Raw genomic sequence first — 12,655 nt, 5'->3', positions numbered from 1 at the left:
CAGGCGATTCATATATTTCCTTTCTTGGGACATCATAATCAGTTAGCTACCCTGTCAAATCTCTGTTGGTCAAAACACATTGATTACCATTCTGTCTTTGTGGCTTGTTGTGGCAATTGTGCTCATCTTGTCTCTGGCGGTAAGACTGCCCCTTTCTTTTACCACCCTGGAATCTCATTATTCCCTTTGAGACAAGAAACTCAAATCCATTATACAATCACCAACCATCATCTCCAGTTTATCTAGACTGATAAACAGTGATTTTGAAAGGGGCTGAAGATCCCACACCAATGCATTTCTTAATGTCTTCATGAAGTGAGTCTCTCTGGGCCCTCATGGGATTATGGTTAGGGGATAGATGAGTGATATGCATTTAACAGATGGATTCTGATATTTGTATATCACAGATTTTTCAGATTCTTTATTTTAAAGAAGGTCAAAGTTGCAATAATTCAACTGCCTTAATTTTAGGTCACACTTAATTCCTGTCAACCTACTGAATCTCTATTGCCACTTCCAGGTACTTGAAACAACATATTGGATTCCATTTTCTAAGTGCTCACATTTCAATAAAGGTGGCCCTATTTATATATTTTGCCCTTCCTGGTTTCAAAATCTACTCCCATTCATATTTCCAGGTGATTGCTGATTGTAGACTTGCAAAGACATGTATATCTTTTAGTATGAAGACTTTCTCCCTGGATTTAATCATTTGTAGAATATAGGGGAAAGTTGTTTCCTTAATAAGGGAGGGAGAGAATTCTTCTGCTGGCAAAGAAAAGTCAGGGGGAGCTTGGGATGCCTAAAAGCCTTTTCATCATTAATTAGAATCTTTCTTACAAATTCTCATTTCATTCTTCCAGTTTAGCTTCAAGTTGGGGGAGGAGGAAATTTGTTAAATCTTTAATTTTAGATTTAGACACACGTATAATAAAACTTACTTTGTTTAACTGAGTTCGAGGTTTAACTGGGCATCCCGTATTTTTATTGCTAAATCTGGCAATGCAGATTGGGCTAGAGTTCTAGGAGAGTTTATCTTTACTGACATAACTGGAGGCTGCAAAGGCCCTCTTTTCTCAATTTGTTTGCTGGGGTTGTTGTTTTGACTAAAGTAAAAATACTAGGTGATATCTTAAGCCGCTTTCAGCTCCATGTTTCTATTTAATGATATAAAATGCAGTATCAATACACGTTACAACATGGATGTACATTGAAAATATTAAATGAAAGAAGCTAGACAGAAGGCCACATATTATATGATTCCATTTATATAAACTATCCAGAATAGCCAAGTTCTTAGGGACAAAAAGAAAATTCGTAGTTGCCAGGGAAAGGCCAGTGGGGAAAGAAGGGGAAAGAATGAAGAGTGACAGCTTAATGGATACTGAATTAAGTAGTAATGTTTGCACAAAATCATGAAGATATTTAGTTTTATTACTAAGACCCACAAGAGAGGTAAATGGTAGAAGATTTCATTTTTCTTTTTCTAAGACAGTGAGTTAGTAGAAATCACCTTCATCTTGAATATGTTAGAGCATCGATCCTTAACAAGGGGTCTGTGAGCTTGAATTGAAATTCAAAAGAACTATTATTCTTGTAGGGATGTGTTGATGTGGGTGTGATGCATTTATTATAGAATACACAGTTTTATTGGACTTAGTAAGGGGTCCGTTGTCTTCACCTAATTGGCAAAGGGGTCTGTGGGACAAAAAAATGTTAAGAACCCCTGTGTTAAAGCAAATGACACGGAACACACATGCATGTGCTTGGGTATATATGTGTACGTGTGTGTTGCACTGGTCCTTAGTTTTGCCTTCCAATTCAACCAAAATCAGGTTTCTCTGCTTCTAAATACCTACTAGACACCTCAGACTGCTCAAAGTTGACATATCCAGAATGAAATTCATTTGCCAGCCCCCAAACCCTGTTCTGTTTTCTCTATCAGTGGTCTACCACCCAACCCCTCAATAAACCAAAAACTGACTTCATTCCTCATCCCCTCCTCTACCACTTCTGCCCAAATAAAACAAAAGAAAGAAAAAGAAACAAGCACCTTTTTCTGTATCTTACAGAAATGGTATTAATTTGTGTAGTACTGATTGCTCATGTATCAACCTGGAATGAATTTAGAAGATAGAATTCATTATCATTTTAAAAAGCTGCTAAAATTTCCTGACTCAGTTTCCAGGCTGATAAATCTGCTTTACCCCATGACACATCTCTCAAGGGGAAACACACATTAAGATTAACCAGAAGCAGACATCATAAAGAGACCAGGGAGAATCTGTTCTCTATGCGCCACATGAATGAGGACCTTAGAGATTAATTAACAAAAAGTTCTGTTCTCAGAGATTACCTTTGGAAGTTCTTAAATGTATTTCTTATCTAATGATTATCATAGCAGTAATTTTAAGAAACAAGCATCCAGCTCTCCTACAAAGGCATGTCTATCTGTGGCTCCCTCTCCATGGCCACATAAGAATTTGAGGCAAAGAGATGTGGACTTGGAGAAGTCTGGAGGCAGCTTGCTCCCCATAGGCTCAAGATCACCCTTTCCTACATACAAAAAATATTATGAGATGGATGTTCTTAGAGATGATCAGTGTCTTTATAGAACACTTGTGTGCTTAGTGTTGTGTTTGGAAATTTTCAAAAATGATTATTTCTAAGAAAAATGAACCTACAAATGGTGTATTTCCTTTAAAGAAATTTATGCTCCCACCTTTGTTATTCTTAGTAGGATTACAGTCATGGGATAATTCATACTTTCAATGTGTGGATTTGAGCCTAAGCCTATCTCCCAGAGCTGCAGTTACAGACTATATTAAAAGCAACCTTCAGCTCAGACTTTTCTGCTTCTAATTGCCTATTAGACACCTCAGACAGCTCAAAGTTGACATATCCAGAATGAAATTCATCTGCTCCCCACCCCCAAAACCTTGTTTGTGTTGTCAGTGGTCTACCTTCCAACACCTAAATCACTGAAAGATTGAACTCATTCCTTATCCACTCCTCTAATGCCCCTCCCAATAAAAAATAAATAAATAAATAAAAAGAAACAAACACCTTTTTTCTGAGTCTTACTGAAATGGTATTAATTTGTACAGTACTGATTGCTCATGTGTCAGCCTGAGATGAACTTAGAAGGCACACTTCATTTATCAACATTAAATAAGATACATAGTGCATGGTTGTCTTTACTACAGAGTTGTAGAAACCATAATTTTTGAAATACAAGTGTTTGGACACATCCCAGCTCTTCCATTAACTAGAGCTATAACATTGAGCACATCACTGAATTTATCAGCTTCTGATTTCATATGTGTAAAATGAGAGACACCCCCACCTCATCGTTACTCTGAGGAATAAATAAGGTGATAAATGCAAAGGGCTTAACACAGAGCTTTGCACATAGGGAGAGATCTATAAGTATTAGCAACTATTTTATATTATTCTAAAAATTTTTTCTTTCTGTTTTCAGGTATCTCCATCAGTCCTCTGATGATATCTTTAATTTATCCATTCCAGATACAGTTAAGTCATCTGTATCTGTCATCTGACTCCTTTTATCTAAACTGTCTTCAATTTAATTTAATCCCATATTTTGCTTTATGCTATATTGCTTCAACAAAGCCCTGACTCTCAGCAGTATCATTGTCATTTCCACTACTTTCCTACTTTATTTTATTGCAGCAAATTAAGAATGAAATCTTATGCATTACTCTTCCCTTTCTTCTTGTTTTGTTACAAAAGCATTGTCTCTGTCATTCATTACATCAATACATTTTCACTAACATTTAAACATATGCAGATGTTAACATATAAACTGAGTCATTCCATCTTGAATCATTTTTGTAGAATCATGTTTAAGTTTTGAGCATTTTATTGAGCTTGGGTGAGAGCAGTCATATATAAGGAAAAATGTGTAGAATTATAACATGAAATGGTACTTTACTCAATTTTCTTTACTCTTACGTAGTGCAAAGGTATAAAATAATGTATTATATACATATCTTAAAACATTCTACTATCAGAAACTATGCTAATGTGAGCAACTACAATATGCATAGCATTATGTTAAGCACTTTAGATGAATGATTTATTTGCATTCTTTATTGGTCATCCAATATCACATGCATGCATGCATGCATGCATGCTTGCATGCACGCATATTTGCATGTATGAACTGTCTGCTCAAATATTTTGCCAATTAGGAATTGAGATATTCCTTCCATATATTTTAGTTCTGTTTTCATATCTCTCATTTAGGTTTAGCAATTTTCTGGTCTTTCATATATATTTTTAAAATTATCATACCACTGCCTTCTTTCCTCCATGATTTCTGATAAGAAATTGGCACTTAGTCTTATTGGGTATGCCTTCTATGCTGTGCTTTACTTTTCTCTTTTAATCTCAGAATCCTCTCTTTGTCTTTTGACTTTCTGATTAGTATGTGTCTCAAAGTTGGTCTATTTGTGCATATTTGTATGGAAGTATACTGTGTTACTTGTACATGGATATCTATATCCTTCAGTAGGATTGGGAAATTTTCTACCATTATTTTTTCAAATATTCCTTTTGACCCTTTTCCTTTCCCTTTTCCTTCTGTGACACCCATGACACATATGTTTGCACATCACTTGCTGTCATTTAGTTCCCTGAGACCCTGTTCAATATTTGCCATTCTTTTCTTCATCTGTTCTTTTGTAGGTTTGCTTTCAGAGGCCATATCTTCAAGGTCACTGATTCTTTCCTCTGTCTCCTCATATCTGCTGTTATATGCTGCAGGAGTGGGCACAAATCTATGCCATGTGGGTCCAAAATGTCCACAGTTGCCCAGATAGACTGGGCCCCCTCCTACCCTGCCAGGTTTGGGGACAGACTCTCTGGAGTGTCCAACATTCTAATCTGTGTGGTCCAAATGCACCTGCAGTTGCCCTGAGAGGCTGAGGAAGTACTGTCCTTCTAGCCTTTAGGGGGTGGAGATGGAAACAGAGGCAACCATCAGTTCAGACTTTGTGGGCCTAATGTGCCTGCTATTACCTGGAGCGGCTGAGGAAACACCATACTTGTTCTATCTTATTTTGGGGTTGGTTGTGCATTCACAGGAGCCCAATAGTAGTTCAGTCCCTATAGGCCAAAAGTACTTGCTGTTCAGCCTGGAGAGGCTGAGGAAACACCAACTCCTTCCTATCCTATTAGAAGGTGGGGTGTATCCATAGGCAACCTACAGTTCAGTCCATGCAGACCAAAAATGTCTACTGTTGCCCACAAAGGCTAAGAAAACACAGCTCCCCTCCTATTCTACTTGGGAGTGGAGATGGAGCTAAAGGTGCCTGACTATTCAGGCTCTGTGGGCCAAAAAAGCAAATGCAGTTACCCAGAAGGGCTGGGGAAACACAGCTCCCTGCCTCCATCCTATCTGTAGTGGAGATGCAGCCACAGGTGCCCAACAGCTGAGTTCCTGTAGGCCAAAAGTGCCTCTAGTGGTCCTGAGAGGCTGAGGAAAAGACCCCAGTCCCCTCCTATCCTATTGGGGGGAGGTCAGAGGTGGAGATGGAATAAAATGCACTCAACAAACCAGTTCATGCAGGCTGAAAGTACCCATAACTGTGCAGAAAGGCCAAGAAAACACAGACCTCTCCTATCCTACTGGGTTGAGTGGATGGAGCCCCAGGTGTCTGATTATTCAATCTATGCCAGCTGAAAGCATCTGCAGTTACCCATAGGGGCTGGTGGAGGCCCTCCCAGTATCTTACCTTCCACAGCTGGGGTTGGAGCCTGGAGTAGGACTGCAATCTGATCTGAGTAGAAAGAAACCAGTGATTTTTAATCAGCCCTTCTTCCCTTCAGCAAACCATTGAGTTAAAATGGCATTTACCAGCCTCTTTCTGACTTGGACAGGCTCAAACTTTAGCTGTTCTTAGGATTATACTTTAACCAGTTGAATTTACTAATCAGTAGCTGATGTTGACAGCCAAATGCCTCTTCTTTCCCATTTGGGAAATGGAGCTTCCAACTCCAACCATGGAACAGCTCCTGAGGCAGCTTGCACAAACTCTGTGGTATGGAGTGCTCTACTCACAAATCTGCATTGAGGATGGGCAGTTTCCTTTTTCCATTCTTTCAAGCACATTGGTCTCCTGGGAACCCCAAACAGGTTCTTTAGATAGCTCTGGGTGATTATTAACTGCCCCGTAGGCTAGGTGATTCTTGGAGCTCCTAACTCTTGCTCCTCCCGACCTTTTTTTTTTTTTGGCCAGAAGCTAATCAAAACAAATAAACCAAAACAAAACGCACCTTTCAGGTCTTTGTAAATTTCACTATCTTAGCCCTCCTATCAAGATTAGTCTGAGGCAAATGCAAAGTACAGTGTCCTCTCTTTCTTATCTGAGCCTACATCTAAAGGTCTTTTAATGAAGATTTCCTAGCCAAAAACAGCTCCTTTTTCCTTTGGGCCAAAGTTAAGTAACTAGAAGAAAGGACTAGACCAAAAGGGCCTCCATTTCCTCTGTACTGTAAAAGAAAAAAAATTGCAACAACATTAAATAGGTGATCTCACAGCTTAAATGAGCAATTCATGAGTGGAGCAGCATTCCATTCAGAAGGTAGAAGGCAGTGTCCCAGAGGGGGTAAGGGGGAGTTTATATATGACCTTCATGGAAGCAAGTGATGGAATATTCTGAGTGACTGATCCCTTTTGTATAAGGGTGTCTTATAATATGGGGAGCAGATATACATTGATTAGTATGGAATGCTTGTCCATTCTGGTAAGCTATCCTTACTGGTCTGAAACTGGTTTATCACCTGTATTACTAATATGCAACCCTTTAGGGCCCATTCCATTTTCTTAGAAAACCCTGCAGGGCAATTTTGATTTCTGAAAAAATCCCTTCTCAGAAAGGGGCCTTCCTGGCAAACCCCAATGTAGGCAGCCATTTCATTTTACTTAACAGTCTCTAGTATGTGTGGCTAAATTACTTCAGTTACCACTTTTCACTGATTGTTTTTCTATTTCCCTCTCTACTTTACTGTACAGTGTTTGGATTAACTGAACAATTCATAAATATTTGTTGAAGGAGTGGAAAACACAACTGCTACTGTATTTTCTCTATTTCATAAAAAGCCTTTGAAAGACAAGAGCTAATGCTGATCCTTGGGATGAATCTGGTCTCAAGACTCTGGGGATGTTTAATACATACAGAATCACTGACAGATATATAGACTGAGGTTCTGGCTCATTAACCACAACAAAAAACTCATCCTGGATTCAGACCTTTATGTGTTAATAAAATAAAATATGAAATAAAATAAATAATATATAAATTCTGCACTGTCATTTCCAAACTGAATCTTTTTTGTTCTTACCCTCCCTGAACCTATGTAACTTTAACTCTTGGGAAACACTTTGCCAAAACTTAATCTGACACAATGTATTGCTGACTCTGTGAGGTCTAATTCAAAGCATTATAAGAACATGACTCCTAGAGATATGGAATTTTTCACAGAGAAATGTAGCATTTTTACTGGGTCTTGAAAGATAAGAATGAGTTTGTCCAGCTGAAGACTTTGGAAAGACTTTCTAGGTAGAGAGAATAAAAGGCGAGAGCTATGTAAGAAGTTTAAAATAATACCCTATTTATGTATGTCAAGAAACTAATTTTTTATTTTCCTGATGAGATGTTTGAGAGTTATTCTGGTGTTAAGTTGGGACTCTTAATAAAAATGCTGTAATTAATTACATGGGTGCATTAAGGATAAATGCTGGTATGAGAATCAGGAATTTTAGAACCTTCCATTGAGAACAGAAGGAATATGGAAAAAATGATGTTTAGGTAAATGATAATGCTTACCTGTTTCTCATCCTTAACAAGAAAAAGGGGTCCAGATATTGTTGTAGAATTTGAGAGAGGTTTAATTATTTGCGTATAGAAAGGCCAGGACTCAGGAATGATTTTGAGAGGGAAAAATGATTTATTGATGGCTGGCCAGATTAGGGAGCTTTCTGTTTCAATCCCGAGCCTGGAACAAGATTTCTGAGTCCCTTTTATACAGAAAGGAAAGGCCAAATAGTCCTTTTGTTTCAGTTCTCAATAGGCTTGAATTAGCATATATCTTCCATATCCTAGGTAAGCTTTTAGCATGGATTTTGTACATTCTAGATAAGTTTTTAGCACATTTGGTTTGTATTTCTCCTGAATATTTAAAGTTTATAGACTTTGCATTGTTAAACTGTTTCCTGGGACTGGAGTCATTGCCATGGTCACAAAGGGCAGGACTGCAGCCTCTTACCATTCCACACCCCAAGTTAGGACAGACAGTTTAGGTTAAGGTTATCTCTGAAGAGACAAAGAGCCTCCCACCCATAGCCCACATCAATATAAATTCCAACCTTAGGGAAGTTAAATTCTGAACTTATGACCTAAAATTTCCTTCAGAGAGAGGAGAGAAAATCTCAATCTTATTCCAGAGAATGTTTCTTCTCCATTCCTTGCCTCTAAGTTATTAGGATGAGCTTCACAAACTTAAGGCATACATAAATCTTGGGTTTCCAGGACAGTTGTGAATTTAAATTCATATTGCTCTCCCATGTAATTACTGTACAAAGAAGTTTTAAAATGATTGAGCTGTGTCTAGTCACTAATTCTATAAAAGTGATCATAAATGTTATAGAATACAGGTTTCAAACTCTGCTTGAGTCATGTAATTAATAACTCATGAATTCTGATTTTCCCTTCAGTATGTGAATAGATAATTCATCTAAAGTGAACTTCCATCACAAAAGCCCATTGTGATGAAGGTATGGCTCAGAGGGGGCTATATTATCAGGGTAATGGCAAAGGGAAAGGCAAAGAGAAATGCCATTTTTTCCCTTACCATAAGGCTTTAGACATTTGGAATCTGTAGATAATAGCATCATAAATGTCTAAGTGTGTTATCTATTGTATGTGCTAATTTTTTACAGTGATTTTCAAGGCCAGAGACTGACATGGTATTATTTATGCAATTAGAAGTTGTACTTTGTGGCAACACAGACTATCATGATACTTAAATACGTAATGTTACATACATAATATTATGTAATATTAAATATATAATATTGTGATACTTAAAATATGTATAATACTTAATAATATTATTATATAATGAATATTTAAATAATTAAAGGCTGTTATATCTGGACATTTTACTGGATATCCTTCTTGCCTAGACATTTCATGGAGAAGAAGTGAGAAATCTTTCTGAATTGGCCATACTAATATCCTTTTCCCTTCTACAGCAGAATTTTGAAAGGAGCATGTATAAATATTTTGGCAATATGTCTATACATTCAATTGGGTTAGTACACAACAAATTTGGGTGGCTGATTTATTAATAGTGTCTTGGCTGAAAAATCTAGAATAAAGAACCTTCCATTCCTTTAGTCTAAGCTCTCACTCCAGATGACTTGATGAAAACAAATTCTTTGAATCTTAGCATTGGCATACCTCCAGTTTAAGAGCAAAGGGGAAAATGTAAAGGAAGACTCCTGAACATTAGGTGATCCAAGGAGCTTACATGTTCCTGCATGGTCATCCTCACAAAAGACACATACTTAATATATCCCTTCTCAAGGGGAGATCTTTAGTCCAGAAACAACAGAAGAGTATGAGATGAAAAACTGAGAGTCTTGGTCCATTCTTCTTCTATGGAAATCTTTTCATTGTTATTTATATCTAGATGGATCTTCTTTAACTTCAAAACCCATCACAAACATCACCTCCTCCACACAAGTAGGGGATATTCCTTCCTAACTCTTTACAATACCTTGTTTATAGGACTTATCATGGTGTATTTATACATGTCCATGTATATAATATATGTCTTTCAAAAGACTATGGACTTCAGTTAGCATGGGAGCAAGATTTCTTTATTTTTATTATTTAACACAGTAATACTAATCAAATATCAGCTGATAAACTGAAAATAAATATAAACGGCATTCCAACTTTATTCTGATATCTTGCCCCATTTAAGCTATATGAGCAACAACAATTGGGGACAGCAGTAGGAACTGAGGAATTGAAAGGGATGAACAGAAAGGTTTAAGGAAGGTTTGGGATAAGGCCATGTCTGAAATTACTTGAAATACATTTCCACCTTCCTACGTAGACTCTTGTTTACTGGGGGTTGGGGTGGGGGCTTGGAATGTGGGGGATTTGAAGGTGAGGAGGGTTATTCTCTTCTGCAGGAGGATGCATTTTGTGTGTAAAAACCAAACCCAATGTGTTGCGCCTGGTTCTGTCTGGCACGTTTCCTGACTGCTCTGGAAATATTCGAAAGGAGAGAGCACTTACTTCTGCCTCTACCCCTTATCTTCCCATCTCCCTATTCCCTTCCTATTACCCCTGCTCTTCCCATCATTAACTTCTCATTTGTACTTTCTTTCCTTCAAATTGATAGCTGAATTGAAATAGCACATTTATCATGCTAAATCCACCCTTTGGGCAAAAGAAGAAAGGAATACAATGAGGAAAGGAATAATGTCATAGAGTGTAAAAAGAGTATCCAAAACTATAAAACAACAGTGTCTTGGACTCAGCATTGACCTCTACTAATAGAGTCAAGATGAGCTTTTCAAATATTGAGAAACCACTGGATCAGTTACTCCTCCACAGAGACCGCCTATCTTTTCTCTTCACATTTGCTTTCACCTGTGGCTTCAACTTACAACCAAGACCTGTTTTTAGGACTAAGACTAACAGTTAGCCTTCGTAGGTGATACAGGATATGGATACCTCTATTTCACCCTTAAGAGAACTCCCTTAGATCCTAAACAGAATCTTTTTCCTTCATACAACTTATTTATATTTCAGAAATCACAGGATGCCATCAGAAACCATGGGATTGCCAATTTCCCATTTTTAAACAACTTCTAAACTATCAAAGCAGGCATTTGGAAGAATAATTAGATAATAACTAAAGATGAATCAGTATCAGAGTGAGGGAAAAGGGAAAAGAAGGAGAGGATCAAGAGGAGGGAAAAAAGAATAGGGAAATAAAGAGTATATGCAAATAATTAAACCTAGTATCAAATTCTACAACATTTTGGGGGGCTCTCCTGGGATTGCAAATGAAGGCCAGAGATGGTAGCATTTTGCTGCCCTTTCCAAATCCCCAAGGAAGCCGGGAGGACTCAGGTGAACCCTATTAATATGGTGGCAGAAGACATTCTCTGAAAAAACCTCCCCAGGTTTCAGGAAATAGGAGCACAATTCCCACTTGCTTAACACTCTGGAGGGTGACAGAGATTGAAGAAGGACTCAACAAATGCTGAACTGAAGAAAGAGAATAATGTAAGGTAGTGTTGTAGAATTTTAGAGAGGTTCAATTATTTGTGTATAGAGAGGCCAGGACTCAGGAATGATTTTGAGAAGGAAAAATGGTTTATTGATGGCTGGCTGGACTCGGGAGCTTTCTGTTTAAATCTCGAGCCCCGGAAAAGATTTTTGAATCCCTTTTATACAGAAAGGAAAGGTCAAATGGTCCCTTTGTTTCAGTTCTCAATAGGCTTCAATTAGCATATATATCTTCCACATCTTAGGTAAGCTTTTAGCATGGACTTCATACATTCTACGTAAGCTTTTAGCATATTTAGTTAGCATTTCCCCTAAATACTTAAAGTTTATAGACCTTGCATTTTTAAACTGTTTCCTGGGACTGGAGTCCTTGCCATTGTTACCAAGGGCAGAACTGCAACCTCTTACCGTCACACCCACAAGTCAGACAGCTTAGGTTATCTCTGAAGAGACAAAGAGCCTCCCGCCCATAGCCCATATCAGGAGGACACTTCTACTTTTGACCTACCAGTCCATTCTTACTCCCTCAGCTTAGAAAGTTGTCCAGAGGCAGTGACTCTTATCCCTCTTACCTCCCACCAGAGACAGCAGCAATATAATCCCAAACACAGGGATTCAAGTCCACAGAGACCAAGGGCTGAACACAAGCTTCTGAGTAATGCTGCATACAAAAGGGGACCCTAGGTGGAAAAAAGCAATATTGAAGTAAACTATGGCTGAAAAGTTCTGCATTCTTTTTCTGTTGACTGGACCACCTAAATGCAAAATGGACTTTTCTGAAGTGACCCATCTTTCTGGATTGACCCCATATGACTTCCCTGGGGGAGGATGCCCTATTGGGGAAGAAACTAAGGGGAAAAGGAGGTGTTAAACTGAGCTGCCATAAGAGGGGAGGGTTCTAAAACATAAAAGAGTAAGGAAAATGGGGGTACTAAGAGAGGAAGAGAATTTAAACTAATCATAGGAGCTGGGGAGAAAAATTCCACACAAACATAAACAGAAAAGATTAAGATTACTAGAGAAGGAATAAAGAAAGGAAGTTTTCTCCTGGGGGTAAAACAATTATACACATAAAGTGCAAAATTTAAAATGGTACCTCATATCCAGCACAAAATTTAGATGGAGAAAATTGGATCAGTTAAACCCATAGGCCACTCTAAGAGTCTATAATAAATTGAAGCAAATGTCAAAGAAAAGCCTTAATACAAAGCCAAAAAATAATAAAACCTTAAACAAGTGGGAAAAACTAAGCTTCGGAGTTAACTTATCAAGGTAATCAGTTGCCTAGACATCAGTAAAAATTACAAATGTTACTA

General features: G+C 37.9%; 1 non-coding gene across 1 annotated transcript; it reads left to right on the top strand.

The window, feature by feature from the left end:
* Positions 1-2,428: 2,428 nt before the first annotated feature.
* Positions 2,429-2,564, top strand: LOC111764412 (small nucleolar RNA SNORA38). The gene has a single exon (XR_002797029.1). It is a non-coding gene; the product is annotated as a small nucleolar RNA SNORA38 (small nucleolar RNA).
* The last annotated feature ends 10,091 nt before the right edge of the window (positions 2,565-12,655 follow it).

Source organism: Dasypus novemcinctus, chromosome 27 (genome assembly GCF_030445035.2).
Source record: "Dasypus novemcinctus isolate mDasNov1 chromosome 27, mDasNov1.1.hap2, whole genome shotgun sequence".
NCBI lineage: Eukaryota > Metazoa > Chordata > Mammalia > Cingulata > Dasypodidae > Dasypus > Dasypus novemcinctus.
Note: the sequence above shows the minus strand (reverse complement) of the source record. Positions and strands in the feature narration are given on the sequence as shown.